We start from the raw sequence: 16,563 nt of genomic DNA, 5'->3' as shown, positions 1-16,563 counted from the left end.
GAATTTGTGAGAAGGAACGGGTTTTTTTGACCATGTTTGTCTGTTAATCTCATTTTGACACATTTATTTTTACAAATTTACAACTACTACTTTTAAGAGAAAAACTGACAAACATGCACTGACAGTGAACTACGAGGGGTGATCAAAAAGTTCGCGAACTATCTCTATATTTACAAAACCACAATTTAGATCAGAATGAAATTTGGCACACATATAGTCATACACATGTTCTATAAATAGCAGATGTTATATAATGTTTTGCTCCGTGTTTGTGACGTCAATATGTAAGTGACTTGTGACAAAATATGGTTGACTCGGTCGTACTCGAGCAACGAATGGGTGTAAAGTTTAACGTATATCTTGGAAATTTCTTTGCAGTAGAATATGATAATTTGTACAAGGTTTATGAAGACAAAAGACTTACCAGAAGATCAATCATTAATTGGATTGATTATTTTAGTAAAGGCAGGGAGATGGTTAAAAATGATATTTGTTCTGTTGCCCAGCTAAAGCAAACCGGGGAAAAGATGTGTCCTTAGCTGAGCAATTTGTTATCAAAGATTGCCAAGTTACAATTAGAAAAATAGATGAATATCTTAACAATAATATAATTAATAAATCCCTAAAATATCGTTTACTTCAGACTTCAAACATATGAAATATGATAAAAAGAAGGCGTCCATACTTTATCCACATTGGATAAACGACGCTCCCGAGGCAGAGGACTCGGATTGTGCTGGTCACCATGCTAATTCTGGGAAGGGATATCCTTATCCACCTATCATACTGCCGAGATTTGGCCATTTCTGACAGATGGACTGTTTTTGTTATGAAAGATAACTTGTATTGTTAGAAATATAAGACTCGGAAAAATCTTTTAGCTTCTGTGAACAGAACGCCACGGAGCATGTCACGTGACCGCTTGGATCACGTGATTCGCGCATGGGCAGAACAATGGCAGATGTGCATTAGAATCGGAGAGGACTACTTTAAAAAGTAGTACATGTAAGAGGTTCGTGAACATGTAAACCTGTATAATTAAGGAATAACTGTCTAATTTTTTGGATTCATGATGTGATCAATCGAGTGGCTTGCATGATAATTTTTGGACTTGCGTCGTATTAACAGAAGACTACCCTTAAGACTTTATGTAACGATTCATAGATCTAAAGATATGATTTTTATTAAGAGTTCAGCGTGTGAGTAAATGAAATTTTGATACTACATGTAGGAATAATATAAAATCATTTTTTTTAATTAAAATCTCTAAGTAAACAACGATTCAAGTGAATGAAAATTAATTCCTAAGTTAATGTTTACATACTTAAAATGACACGTGTTATTCCTTACGACATACAGAATCGTATAGAAATTACAGTAAATTGGTGGTTTCTGAGTATCAATTTTTCTTTATATGTTATATACATTAACATACAGTACTAACGCACTGTTACATGTCTTGATGCAAATTTTCATTTTTCAGTTTGCTAATTCATGTCACATTTGTTTTGCAAAAAAAAAAAAAAAAAAATTATCAATGCAAGGTAAGTGTTGTTTTTTTACATGTTGAAATTTGTTCAGATTCTTGAAATTGTTTATAATACATTTGTGTATTTTATATAATTATTTAAAATGTGTTGTTTTATAAAAAGCCTTTATATCGGTGTGTGTTTTAAAGGGCAGTGTGTCTTGAGGACGTGCTTAAATTTTATTATTCTGAGGAAGCCTGCAATTTCAAGAAAGGAAAGTTTACAGAAATTTTTCAGGGTATTTTTAAAAATGGTCTTTTGTATAATACAGTTACTTTTAATGGTTATAATTGACCTCTCAATACAAAATAAAACAGATTCTATGTTAAATCGGTTAATGCCTTTAATAGAAGCTATTGAATAAGTTGTTTTCTTTCTTTTAATAGTTTACTCGCATTTTTGAAATCATATTGATATATAAATACTATTTTTATCTCCATATGATTTTAAAAATCATAGAAAATTTAAAAGAAAGAGAGAAAAACGCTTATTTGATTTTATAAATAATTATTTATCAAAAGGTGAAATATATTTCAATTATGATGAAATTATGTTTTTAAAATGTATTTTTAATTCATAGAGAGCCAGAGAACATGTCTTGTCGATTGTAAACTATCTAAGAAGAATCTAAATGGTCATGAAAAGTTTGAAATTGAGTCAATGGAAATAATTTTCTCCACAACATTCACTTTCACAGTGTTCTACCATGTGGTGATTTGAAAATGTTGATGCTTACATTACTATGACTTGTGAAGAGAGGACATTCAATGGTAAGTGTATATTTCAAATGTACAAGAAAAAATACACGAATTGAATTATTTACGTGTAGGTTATGCAGTTCAACTTGCATACAAAGAGAAATACATGAATATAACTTAAAGAAAATTACTCAAAAGACAAAACGGTGTCTTATGAGTATTTGATGTGGAACTAGTGTAATTTACTTCGAAGACTTGAATAGCTTGGAAAGGGCCCAGAGATCAAAGCACAAACCCTTATCATACAAGTAATTAAATACATTTAATTTTTTTAATATTGTACTTTTTCGTCCAGTGTAAGGCCAAGTCCATTTAATTGCCATGCAAATAATACAAATGTATAATAAGGAGAACCAATTTGATTTATCAAGAGAGAAGACTTGGAGAATCCTGTACTGACTCATCACAATGTACACAGGGAAACCCCAATACCACCTGTAACATGACCAGTGGAGTCTGTGAATGTAAACGAGGCTACATAATGATGTATAATACCTGTTTTCAGGGTAATGATTTGTAAGATGTTAATAGTAAAATGAAATATCTTAATATTTTTTTTCTGTAAAATTGCAACCGGCCTTTTGATTGTAGAAACAAATTGACATAGCAAATATTGCTAGTGAAAGAAATATAACATTAAACACATAGACTATTGTGCTATTCGAGGAATACAAAAAAGGAATAATTTTTATATCTATTTTTCACAGCTGATCTGTCATTAGGAGAGACATGTGAAATAATTGAGCAATGTAGCGGATTTCATGAAACGTTAACTTGTAGACAAAACAATTCCAGGAAAATATCCCCCCCCCCCCGCCTGAGTCCAAAGTTAATTCCTCTAAAATCGATGTTAAGAATCTTTTAAGAATGACCTTAGTCAAATGTTTGTTTTTGTACTTAATAACTCTTCAAAATCGCTCTCACATCGCTTCAAAGATGTCTTAAATGGTGTTTTATTGGGATTCAATTCAACATTAAAGAAGAAAAATTCAGTTCATAAAATTAATATAAAAGATTTTAGTGTCAACATGAAAAGGATTAGTCTTAAGTCACAGTGTTTTCCTTGAAACTATATGCCTTCCCTAATCATTTTTGGAACAAATAATGAAACAAAGTTATGCATAGATATGCCTAAAAGGATAAGCCTACTTTCATCATTTAGATGATAGTTATTACAAGTAGACAGGTATCATATTTATATATTAATCTGAAAGGAAATATAAGAACCGATTGTTGATGTGAAGTAACATGTATCACTCCATTACTACAGCTTTGTAGAATTATATACAAGCACTTATTTCGTTCGAAAAATGTTGATTTTTTCTTGGGGTGCAAAAATTTTGCTTCAAATAACTAATCTATTAAAGTTAGATATGGAGTTAAGCTAAAACGTCCATTAAAACAATTCGAACCCGGAGGAGAGCAAACACGGACTTCTAAAATCATGAGAGGTGGGATCAGAATGGGTAAGCATCCCCCGTCGACCGTTCACACGTGCCGTGTGCTCCTTGACTGACAACTGCGTAGACAATTCAGTGTGTAAATAATGGCCTAACAGTTAGTATGAAAAGCGTCAGTCATCATTCGACTTAAAGGACACTGTATCAACGATAGGATTTTGAAAATGATGACTTTAAACGAGACTGTTGCAATTCTTGTTTCATCAATTTGTTTGTCAATAGCAGGCCTCGTTTTAGAAATTGTTGGTACATGGAGTACTCTTGCGTGTGGAATCAACTGGGAGATATAAGCCCCATATGCAGGTGATGAGGGTATATTGATGCATAAATAATGGAAGTATCAGACTCTGTATTATGTTTTATTTTAAGTTCACTGGGATATATCGAGTCCATATATGAATGGAAGTAACTTTTGTTAATTGATAAAACGTCGTTGATAGATATAAATGTTGAGTTGAAGACCACAGGAAGTGTTTTTCTTCTTCTCATAAAGAAGTTTTCGGATAAATTCTGCTTCATATGAATACAAAAATAGGTCTGCTAATAACAGGTCGCAATTGGTACCAATGGAAATTCCAACAGATTGTTGGAAGACCTGATTTCCAAAACCTATATAGATATGGTCAATAAGCAAATCAAGCATGTTTTTAATATCAACTTTAGAGTACTTGTGTGTACAATCAGAAAGTTTTTAATGAAATAATTTCGAAATGACCAATGACAAGGTAAATTAATTTACGAGTTCCATTTCCCTAACAAAAAAGTACTATAGTTAGCTACAGTTTACTATAGTAAATCAAAGTTTTCACTATAGTAAATCAAAATATTTTTATTATGAATTTCAGATCGTCATAATTCATTCTTTTTAATTCCTACAAGCAATTTTTCATATTAAAAAGTATTACTTTTATATTTACACGTTATTTAAAACAATTACATCATTGGTATGTAATTTAAGACATATTAAGGCTATTAATCTTCATAAAAGTTCTAGAGTAAAGTTTCATAGTATCAAAGTATTTACCTTAGTTAACTATAGTTAACTATAGTAAGCTTAATTAACTATAGTAAATTTTTGTTAAGGTTCTTTTGAAAAAGCAGCTGTCTATGAAGTCAAAAAAAAAAAAAAAAAAAAAACAGGAAAAGAAACCATTTGTATATCGATTTGGATTCAAAAATGAGAGTGAACAATAAAAAGCAAAGTTATAAATGATTGAGAAATTGAGAAAATGGGGAAAAAAGCTGTCCGCAACATTCAATTTCACAATGTTTGAAGCATGTGGTAGCTATAGATTTTAAGAAAAACATAATGCTTACATTACTATAACGTGTGAAGAGAAGACATTTATAAGTTAGTGTATCTTTCCACGGTACAAGAACAAATCTCGAGCTAAATCTTTTACGTGTAAGTTATGTAGCTCATCTAGCATTCAAAGTAAAAAACGCTGATAACTTAAAGCTGATTACTTAAAAAAACACAATAAGGTGTCTTCTGAGTACTAGTATTTGATTTGGAACTAGTGAAATTTCATTACAAGGCCTTGAGTTATTAACTGTTTCCTAATCATGACGTCGTATGGTTTGTTACTCTTGGAAAGGTATGGATATCCAGGCACACTCTTAAAATACAAATGATCAAAATACATTTTCATTTTTATATATTACACTTTTCCTTCCAGTGCAAGTCCTAGTCGGTCTTTTAAATTGCCATGCAATTAACACAAATGCACATCAAGAGGTACTGTGAGTACTGAACTCACAAATCTATGCTCCCCGTTGCAATATGAGTATAATTTTATTCAGTGCTATAGGAGGGAGGAACTGCAGATAAAAGATGAGTACGTCAGATTTTACAGAAAGAATGGTAGTGTCTACGTTTTGCTACGGTTATTAAACCCCAAAATATGTGTCCAATCAAAAAGTAAGATAGCAGGTGGACATAAGCAGTATGAAATAAAAATAAAGATTTTGTGAAAGTTTCATTTAATTGTTTCATTGGTATAGGAAGAATTGCAGATAAGAGATGGGTACGCACAATATTAGAGAAAGAATTGTTAGTGTAGAAAGAAAGTCTTTGTTTTGGCATTGAAAACCCGAAATATTTGTCCAAGCAAAAAAGAAATAGAAGATGCAAAATAGCATTATGTAATAAAGATTCTGTGAAAGTACCATTAAATTTCATTAAATGATGTAGGAGGAGTTGTGGATAAGAAATTGGAATCCCTAATATTACGGAAAGAATTGCAACTCTACTTAGGAGAACTGAAATTTGTCTCCGTTAAAAAAGAAAATTAGTAGGTGCACAATGACAAAGGTTCTGTGAAAGTCTCGGAAAATTCTATCAGTGATATAAGAGGAGTTGCGGATAAGAGATGAGTACCCCAAAGCGTAACGGAAAGGACAGACGTACAGACGGACGGACGGGCTTCTCATCACTGTACAATCCCGCTTTTTTTAAATGGGGGTGTAATAAGAAACATTTTCATATATCAAGAAAGAAGAGTTGGGGAATCCTGTACTGACTCATCACAGTGTACACAGGGAAACCCCAATACCACCTGTAACATGACCAGTGGAGTCTGTGAATGTAACGAAGGCTATATAATGATGTATAATACCTGTTTTCAGGGTAAATGATTTGTAAGATATAAAAAGTAAAATGAAATAACTTTTAATACATTTTTCTGTAAAATTGCAACCGGCTTTTTGATTGCAGAAACAAATTTACTTAGCAATAGTATTACTAGTTTATGGCATTAAAGACATAAAATTTGATGTTTTTGAGGAGTACAAACGATTTTATTTCAATTTTTTAAAATCAATTTCTAACAGGTGATCTAGCATTAGAAGAGACTTGTGAAATAAACGAGCAATGCAGAGGAACTCCTGAAACTTTATTTTGTAGACAAATCAATTCAAGTAAAATATGTTCATCCCCACTTGAGTCGTCCAACGCTAATTTCTATAAAAACGAAGGTAAGATTTCTTTGAGAATGACTTTGATGGTTTTTGGTACTTTATGACCTCTCAAAATCGCTTTCAAATCTCCTTTAAAATGAAGGAAACGGTGTTTAAGTAATATTCATCATGAGGAAAGCATATTTTCAGTTCATGAAATTAATAGCAATATTTGTTTTTGGTTTCAAATAACGATTAGTCTGGAGTCGCCATGTTTTCCTTAAAACGATGTTTTCCTTTATTATTTAAAATGATATATTTTGATATGGTATGATATTGAGAAAATGATGAAATGTTAAAATTAGAGATGTCAATTAATGAATATTCGAACATTTCAAATATTAATTCGATGGGTTCATATTAGAATATGAGTTTAAGATTTGAATATTCGGGGATTTTTTTTTTTTTAGAATTAATGAATAAGAAATAACTTTGATTAATAAATTTTGATTATTACAGTGCTGAAATTATTCATGTTACTTAGGATCAATTTCGGAATACAAGATGTGAAAAAGAATGTACATTTCAAAGTGAATTTCATTGGTCATTGAAAAACAATCAAGATCAGTTATATTGTAATGGGCTCATTTAAAGAATAAATGCGTTAATTACATGATTATCTCGGGTTGAACATGTTCTTGAATTTTAAACTTAGGTATAAGTTAATGACCTTAAAAAAATGTCTATGGAAGTGCATAAGTAAGGGAAGTTAACGATTGAAAAGTTAAAATCATCACGTTTATTATAAAGCTTGGTTGTTAAATTACCATTAACGTCTTTTTCTAGTAAAATATCCAGATATGAAAGAGATGTGTCAGACTCTATGATGTCTTTTATTTCAAGCTCACCGGGATATATATCGTATCGATATAAGAATGGAAATAACTATTGTTAATTGACAATACGTCGTCGATATGTCTTAATGTCGAGTTGAAGGCCATAGCAAGTGTTTTCTTCTTTTCAAGTATAAGAATTTGAACAGATTCTGCTTCATATAAATACAAAAACCGGTCTGATAATAACGGGGCGCAATTGGTACCCATGGGAATTCCAATAGATTGTTGGAAGATCAGCCCCGGAATCATGAAACATCTTAAGCTTAAGTCAAAAGCTTTATGCTCTATTTAATTTTTGAAAAAGTCAAGCAGAACAAAATTAAACTATTTTTCAATATTGCTTTACAAAGGCGTTGTTATCTGCAAATTAAGAGATTAATTCAATAACTGATAAACATTTTACAGGCCCCGGGGTCTTGAAACATCTTAAGCTCAAGTCAAAATCTTTATGTTGTATTAAAATGTTGTAGAAGTCAAGCAGACCAAAATTAAAATATTCTTCAATATTGCTTCATGAAAGGTTTGTAATCCGCAAATTTAGGGCATAATTCAATAATTAATAAACATTTCATAGGCGATTGAAAATTTGACTTAAGTCTAAGTTTGTTTCATAACCCTGGGGCCTGGTCTCCAAAAAACACATAGATATTGTCAATCAGAACCTCAAGCACCTTTTTAATATCAACTTCGGAGTACTTGTTTGTACAATCAGAATGTTTTTAACAAAAATAATTTTGCAAATGACTAATGACAAGGTAAGTAAATTTACGAGTTCCATTTTTAGGTCACCTGAGTCACTCAGGTGACCTATTGCTATCTGTTTTCGTCCGTCGTCGTGCGTCGTCAGACGTCCGTCGTGCGTTGTCCGTCGTGTGTTAACATTTGAACATTTTCAGCTTCTTCTCTGAAACCGCTGAACCAATTTCAGCCAATTTTAGCATATGGCATCTATGTGGAAAGGGGAACAAAATTTGTGAATTTCATGGTCCCTGCCCCCCTGGGGCCTGAGGGGTGGGGCTAAAACCACCAAAATTAATGCAATCTTTAAAAATCTTCTTCTTTACTCCTGGACATCAAGCAGTCAAACTGTTGGCATGATTGTAATAAGCATTGAGCCCTCTACCAAAATTGTGAAATTCATGGCCCCAGGGTCAGGGGTTCTGGTGCTAGGGCGGGGCTATATAGATCATATAGTGAAAGTGCATTATTTCTTTGAAAATCTTCTTCTCTGCCCCTGGGTATTATTTAAACAAATTAAAAACATAGTTATGATACGCAAGGATGTCTCTTCCAAAATTGTGAATTTCATGGCCCCAGGGTCAAGGGTTCTGGTGAAGGGGGTGGGGGGGGGGGGGTTATTGATTATATAGTGAAAAAGCGAAATTTCTTTGAAAATCTTCTTCTCTACTCCTGGGTATTATTTAAACAATTTAAATACATAGTTATGATAAGCAAGGGTGACTCTACCAAAATTGTGAAATTCATGGCCCCAGGGTCAGGGGTTCTGGTACTAGGGCGGGGCTATATAGATCATATAGTGAAAGTGCATTATTTCTTTGAAAATCTTCTTCTCTACTCCTGGGTATTATTGAAACAAATTAAATACGTAGTTATGATAAACAAGAATGCCTCTTCCAAATTTCTGAATTTCATGGCCCCTGGATCAGGGGTCCTGATATTAGGGTGGGGCTCTATTTATTATATAGTGAAAATGCATTAATGCTTTAAAAGTCTTCTTCTCTGCTCCTGGGTATTATTTAAACAAACTAAGTACATTGTTATGATAAGCAAAGATGCTTCTTCCAAAATTGTGAAATTCATGGCCCCAGGGACAGGGGTTCTGGTGCTAGGGTGGGGCTATATAGATCCTATAGTAAAGGTGAATTCTTTCTTTGAAAATCTTCTTCTCTACCCCTGGGTATTATTTAAACAAACTAAGTAAATTGTTATGATAAGCAAGGATGCCTCTTCCAAAATTTTGAATTTCATGGCCCCAGGGTCAAGGGTTCTGGTGAATGGAGGGGGGGGGGGGCTCTATTGATTATATAGTGAAAAAGCGAAATTTCTTTGAAAATATTCTGGTTAAAAAGCAAAGAAGCTAAGTGTATAGTTATGATGAGCAAGAGTGCTTCTTCCAGAGTAGTGAAGAAATAGATAAATAAAAATGAGACAAAAATAACTTGTCTTATTTTAAAAATGTTCATCAAAGACCAAGAGAGGCCAATGTAACAGATTTCAAGAAGGAATTCAAATAGTACAGAAGCACTGATAGTTTGTAATATACTGTATGGGGAGAGTGATAAATGGGGAAGAGATAAGAACCTTATTTATGAACTGTTAATGAATACTAGACTAATTATTTTGTTGATCCTGATCACCCTATTTTTCTTGCTTTTGGGCAACAAAGGTTCACCTTTCAGTTCATTTTATACTCTATAGATTCTCTAAATTGTTGTATTATACTCAGGTGACCGTTAAGGCCCTTGGGCCTCTTGTTATTGAAAAAGTAGCTGTCAATGATATCAAAAAGCTTGGACTTTTATTTAACGTGGGGAATGGGGAATCCTATGAAATCTTTCTCTGAAAATTAAAAAGCTATTAAGATGAATTTTGCCCTATATATATGTTCAGAGTAGTTATCGAAATGCGTTCAATTTCTGAAGCAATTAACAAGGTTTGTTAATGTATGACTCTAACCAACTAAGCTTCTCTTTCTAGTGAACATCTCTCTCTCTCTCTCTCTCTCTCTCTCTCTCTCTCTCTCGTCATGCAAGATTGTTTTTTGTTTCTTTTAGACAGTATTATGCTTCCTTTAAGGTAGAGTGGATCCAATTTGCAATTGGATTGTGGTGTTTATTTTGTTTTATTCCACCTTTTTTTTGATTGCAGGCTTATCAGTGCCTGATTTATGGAATGTTTATTTTTAGGGTGTCAGTTTGCATAATATGATACCAAGGATTTTTGTTTTTTAGAAGTTTTTATAGTCTCTTCTGACCCCTTAACTATGTGTATTTTTGCTTTTCGAAGTTTAAATGAATAAATGACATTTTTTACTTTCAATGCTACTGTTATTTTGTCTAATCTATCAAAAAATCTAGCTCTGTTGACATGGCTTCGTACTTAAAAAAATAACAAAGAAATATAAATAATATCTCTTATTAGTTTTAGTAACATCAAATGGAAAGTTCATGTAATTATTACACAAAATGCCATTCAAGATAATATAAGGGATATTGAGTTCAATATCGCTATATACATTTAAGAAATAAATAAGACGTTTAAAAACTTCCCTTGGAAATGAAGTGGGCTGGCATGATCAAATCCTGTGAAGGCAGAAGGCCTTCTCAGAAGATTTGATCACGTAACGACCCACTTCATTTCCCAGTGAAGTTTTTTACAACTTGTTATTTATTACTTATTTCTACATTTGAGAAGAACAATCGAATAAAAATATAGCACTGACTGTCGGTCATAGATTTTTACAAAGTATTGGCTAGAAAAGTGGTTACGCTTCAAATCCTTCTGGCTAAGGATTCTGTTTTGAAGGGAATATTTTATGAAAGATATTTGGGAGCATATTGTTGTCTGGAAATTTTTGTATTCATGACAACTGTTATTCGATGTTGAAAAGGCAAAAGAAACACGTAGGATGTTTGCTTATAAAAAGTTGGAAGAATCTCGGTTGAAAAGGTATGGATAGAGACGCCAACTTGAAATCAAGCTTAACTTTATACAATTTGACCAAAACATTTTATCTACAATTTCAGTAAGGAATATTTATTATGATGTAGACACAGAGACGCTGGCGACATCTTACATTTTTAAGAAAACGCTCTCGATGATGGACGCTTGCTTACCCAAATGTTTTGTGGCATATATTCATATTTTCCAGCAGATTTGCAAATTTATCGTGAGTAATTATATAATTTAATGAAGAAAAAATTCTGAAATACCATTCAGAGTTTATGATGAAGATGAAACTAAAGGTCCACAGGAAAAATAAAGATAAACGATAAGACCGTGCAGGCTGACATAAACTTAAAGTACGTAGAACAGTTGAACTTCGGTATCTCGAACACGGATATCTCGATACCATAGATATGTCGAAGTGATTTTGAAGTCCCAATATCTTACTCCTTAAGTATTTTACCCCGGATATCTCGAATCCTCTGATATCTCGAAATTTTTCTCGGTCCCATGAAGTTCGAGATAACGAAGTTTGACTGAATTTTATTCTCTATGTAAAATCGCTAAAGAACTGGATTAAATACTTGTTTGCATTTGAAATAAAACAATTATAGTTTTACTTTCGAATATTGTCATCTGTTTTGTTTGCATTTCAATTAAAAACGATTATTATTTTACTTACGAATTTATACATTTTTTGTACAGGAAAAGCATGCTATAACTGTTAAGTATAGCAAGTCATTTTATGTAGGTATTTTTCCGCTGTGTGATTAGGTCACGTAATGACTTTTGACTTTTAAAAGCTTCATATAAGTATGAAGATATTTGCACTCTGCATGTTTATATACTGAAACGCAAAAGAAAGGCAACAAGAAGTAATTCCCTGACAAAAAATACTGTAGTAAACTATAGTTAACTATAGTTTACTATATTTAACTATAGTAAATCAAAGTTCCAAAGTTTTCACTATAGTAAATCAAAGTTCCAAAGTTTTCACTATAGTAAATCAAAGTTCCAAAGTTTTCACTATAGTAAATCAAAGTTCCAAAGTTTTTACTATAGTAAATCAAAGTTCCAAAGTTTTCATTATAGTAAATCAAAGTTCCAAAGTTTTTACTATAGTTAATTAAAGTTTCAAAGTTTTCCCCTATACTTAATCAAAGTTTCAAAGTTTTTTCATTTTAACAACTTATGTATTTTTATTAATTATTTTTTTTATTATTTAGGCGTTTTAGGGGAGGGGGTGGATATGGGGTTGGTTTTTGTTGTACATCTTTATTTAAATATACAAAGTAGTTAATTCAAATACAATATTTACATTTATGAATTTTAAAAAAAAATACATGTTGACTGAAGTTGATGAAGCTGATATTTTGATTCTAAATGACACAATTTTTTTATAATATATTATTTTTTCTCCGTAAATTAGACTTTGCATCTGCATAACATTAAAATTAAAAATATTGCTTATTTATCGGCGCAAGCGACAACCCTTACATTAAAAGTCATATCTTGTACATTATTCTTTTAGGGGAGGGGTCGGGGTTATAAAATGTTCTCTAAAGCTTTTATGAATCTTAAACTTGAAATATCATAAAATGTAAAGAATTGGTATCAAAAACATAATTCCACGGGATTTATCGTACTTAATCAAAGTTTCAAAGTTTTTACTATAGTAAATCAAAGTTCCAAAGTTTTCACTATAGTAAATCAAAGTTCCAAAGTTTTTACTATAGTAAATCAAAGTTCTAAAGTTTTCACTATAGTAATTCAAAGTTCCAAAGTTTTTACTATAGTAAATCAAAGTTCCAAAGTTTTTACTTTGGTACTATAGTTAACTATAGTATTTTTTAGTTAGGAAATCTACAAATATTAAAAAATTTTATCTGATGATTTTCAAAAATGAATACAGTAAGGTTAAACTCGATTTAAAAACATCAGATATTTGATAAAAATGTTAAATGATTATCTTTTAACTTTAGATAGTAACTCATGACTGTTAAAACACCCCCACCCCGGTCATTCAATAACAACAATTGCAGCTTGATTTCTACGATGCAATAGGTTCATTAATCTCGAGATCTGAGCGAATGAAATACTCTTTTGCCATTTTTAAATGTTTTTAAGATGACGAGGTCGAATTTCCTCTAGCCTTGCACAGTGTAGTAACCCTTGGACTTCCTGTCCAAGGACTGTCATTCATGCTAATGATACGCAAGAGCCTCTTGAGGCGTGATGTATTACATATTTGCATCTGCAAATCTTCATCACCTTTATTTTGAGATTTTCCAGCTAGAGCAATGGAAATTCGTACTTAAGGCATTTTCAGGAAACCTTGCCATAGCTTACGGAAAAGAAAGGATAATCTATTTTTCGGAATATTGCTGCATTACTGATGTTGAACAGATACAAACCATTAAAACCCCCATATTATTGCCAAATGTTTTGTTAAACATGCAATTTTATATTTCTGTTAAGCGGACTCAAACTTAACTTCCGGTAATGGTATGAAAATTATTCACCCGTTAAATTACCGATATTTACAAAGATATCCTTACTTTTTAGATACAAAATCATATCCTATATATATTATTTCCCCTTACAATAGGATGTTGCGTTTCTTTTGCGTTTCAGCATATTATAGAGAGATACCAGAAATGTACACATAGTTATTCCTAAATGGACATGCATTGTTATTATAGAGAGAGTGAATAAAGACATCGGTTTATTGATTGGTGTCGGAATAGGAGGATTTGTTTTTGGTGTTGCTGTATTTGGAGTTCTCTACATTACTGTTATTCGATACAAGAAAAATGAATATAATAGGTATTTCTCTATACTTTGCTATAATTGAAATAACAAATGGATTTTGTCGATTTATGTAATAGTTTCCCTGTAACGTTTCACGTAAAATAATTCTGATAAAGTACAGCAGATAATTGTTAACTATCAAGAACACTCCAGTTTCTAATATTTAAAAAAAAAAAAAAAAAAAAAAAAAAAAAAAACCCTTTAGACAGGTAGATTCTACACCAAAAAACTATTATCTAGAATAGAGACATGCTGGAGACTACAATGAAGAGAGAGAAACACCGAAAAAGGAGGTAGCTATTCAAAATTATGTTTTAAATATGTACATTACTTTTGAACATATTTACGTATATGACTTTTTAAAAAAAAGATAATAAGTAAACACCTTAATATACTCAAAGATTATTGAAAATGAGTTCTTTTATAGGTATCAGACAAAATATCCCATGATAGCCATTGCTACGACCAGAACAATATTCTTCAAAGTGACATTAACAACCATCTCAATGAAGATCAGCGTGTTTCTGACATTGTATCAGACTACGACCACCCCCCTTTTGATAATCAGGGAGAAGATACTTACAATCATATAGGATTACACAATTAACACAGTGAAATTCTAGTTTATCATGAATAGGCTGAAAGTAATATATTATCTCATTAGGCATGGATATCATTATTAACTATAGAGCTCCAGAGAACACTTGTGTCATCTACTATAGAATCATTAAAGATAAGACATGGATAAATGAAGCTTTTTGACTGTTCAGCTACATAATAAAATACCTCTATCATAGTTCATGCAGTTACATGCAATGAAATGAAGAAAAAAAAAACATCCGGGGACACTAAGACTGTTGGCAAAAAAAATGTCAGACTTTGCAAAAGCAGTTTGAATGTATAGAGATTTGTCTACCTTGTTCGATGTGAAAACCACTGCACTACATGACTAAATGATGGTTACGGTGGAGACAATTCTGTCAATAATGAATGAGAGAAACTACGAACGATTCAAAAATAAATATTTTCCCCATTATTATCATTTACATATTCATTATTTCAGTATCTACATTGATAATTATATTTTGATTTGACGTTTTCTTCAATGTTTCATTAAAGCATCGAAACTGTGAAAATATGGCTATGAAGGTAATGTTAGTAATTTTTTTGTTTACTAACCGACATTCAAAAAATAAGTATGCTCCATCATAAAAAAGATTTGGGATATGAAACTTATGGGATAAAATTTTATTTTGAATTTACAAAAAGTTTTTCTCTGCACTTTGGCGTTTTTCTAAGTAAGATTTTTTGTAATATTTGTGAATGGTATCTTAACAGGTGCTTACTTGTAATTAAAAAGTGTGTCAACTCTTGTACGACACTTACATGTAGTTAATACAGCATATCGTCATTGAAGTTTTTTTTTTTTAAATTACTATTTAATAATTACATCCAATAATTATTTTTTCACTTTATATCTTATAGAAATTTATCAATGCTTTGACCAAAATAAATAAATAAAATCAACTTTCAAAGTAGATAGATAAATTTTTTAAGCAGTTGTATGAAAGTGTCAAAATTCAACAGTTCCATTGTAATGCACGCTAGCTCGGTCGGTAGAGCGCTAGCTCCGTGATCGGAAGGTCGTGTTAGCCGTTGTTATAAAATACGAACTTGAAATTAGATGTATAAGGAATAGATTATACTTTCCTCACCAAGAAGCGCCCGACATTGTATCAGTTGAAAAAAGTTGTTAACACCATTTATAAAAAAGCTTGATACAAATCTTTCCTGAAAACGATCCTATGTTCAGTGAAATCATGTAAATCAGCACCTAGCACACTTAAATTAACAAAGTTAATTAGCCAAGGGCAAAATACTTCCTTGCTGATAAAAGATTTTACACTGTGTATTATTTACAAAAAATTATGAACTTTAACCAATATTCGGTTTTTACAAGTAATATCTTCCTTTTACGGATAAGTGACCAAAATTACCCTGAGACATCAATCTCTGGAATCAGCAACTGGTCATTCATACCACAGATATGTTTTTATCAAGGAGTTCAGCGAGTAAGTGAATACAATTTTGATAATTTGAATGATATAAAAGGCATTCTTTTTTTATTCACATATCCAACCTAAATGAGTAACAATTAATTGTTGTGTAAAGGTTTTTACACTTGATATATTTCGATTTTTTTTAAATGCGAGGACTATTAAATTTATATTCAGTACAAAAAATAATAACACAAAGTAAATCAGCATTGAATTGATTTTCTTACTTAAAAAATGAAAGACATTTTAACATATTAAAATATTTATATTTCAGTGTTTTTTCCTGTCATATTTGTTTTGCAATCAAAATTTAATAGTGTAAGGTAAGTGTTTATTTCAGGTTGAATTCTTTTCGAAAATCGTTGATTTGTAGTAAAAAGATTATTTAAAATCTTGTCTGCAAAATTTTTAAGGAGGTTTTTATGTTTTAAAGGGCAGTCTGCCTTCAGGACGTACTTGCATTTTAT

General features: G+C 31.5%; 1 long non-coding RNA gene across 1 annotated transcript; it reads left to right on the top strand.

Annotated features, from left to right (window-relative positions):
- The first annotated feature begins 13,898 nt into the window (after nucleotides 1-13,898).
- LOC133193787 (uncharacterized) lies at nucleotides 13,899-14,667 on the top strand. The gene is made up of 3 exons (XR_009722010.1): nucleotides 13,899-14,054; nucleotides 14,245-14,332; nucleotides 14,467-14,667. It is a non-coding gene; the product is annotated as an uncharacterized LOC133193787 (long non-coding RNA).
- Nucleotides 14,668-16,563: the final 1,896 nt, after the last annotated feature.

This window comes from Saccostrea echinata, unplaced genomic scaffold (assembly GCF_033153115.1).
Source record: "Saccostrea echinata isolate AGI-Se365-2 ecotype Australia unplaced genomic scaffold, CSIRO_AGI_Sech_v1 ptg000028l, whole genome shotgun sequence".
Classification (NCBI taxonomy): domain Eukaryota; kingdom Metazoa; phylum Mollusca; class Bivalvia; order Ostreida; family Ostreidae; genus Saccostrea; species Saccostrea echinata.
This window is presented reverse-complemented; position numbering and strand designations above follow the sequence as displayed.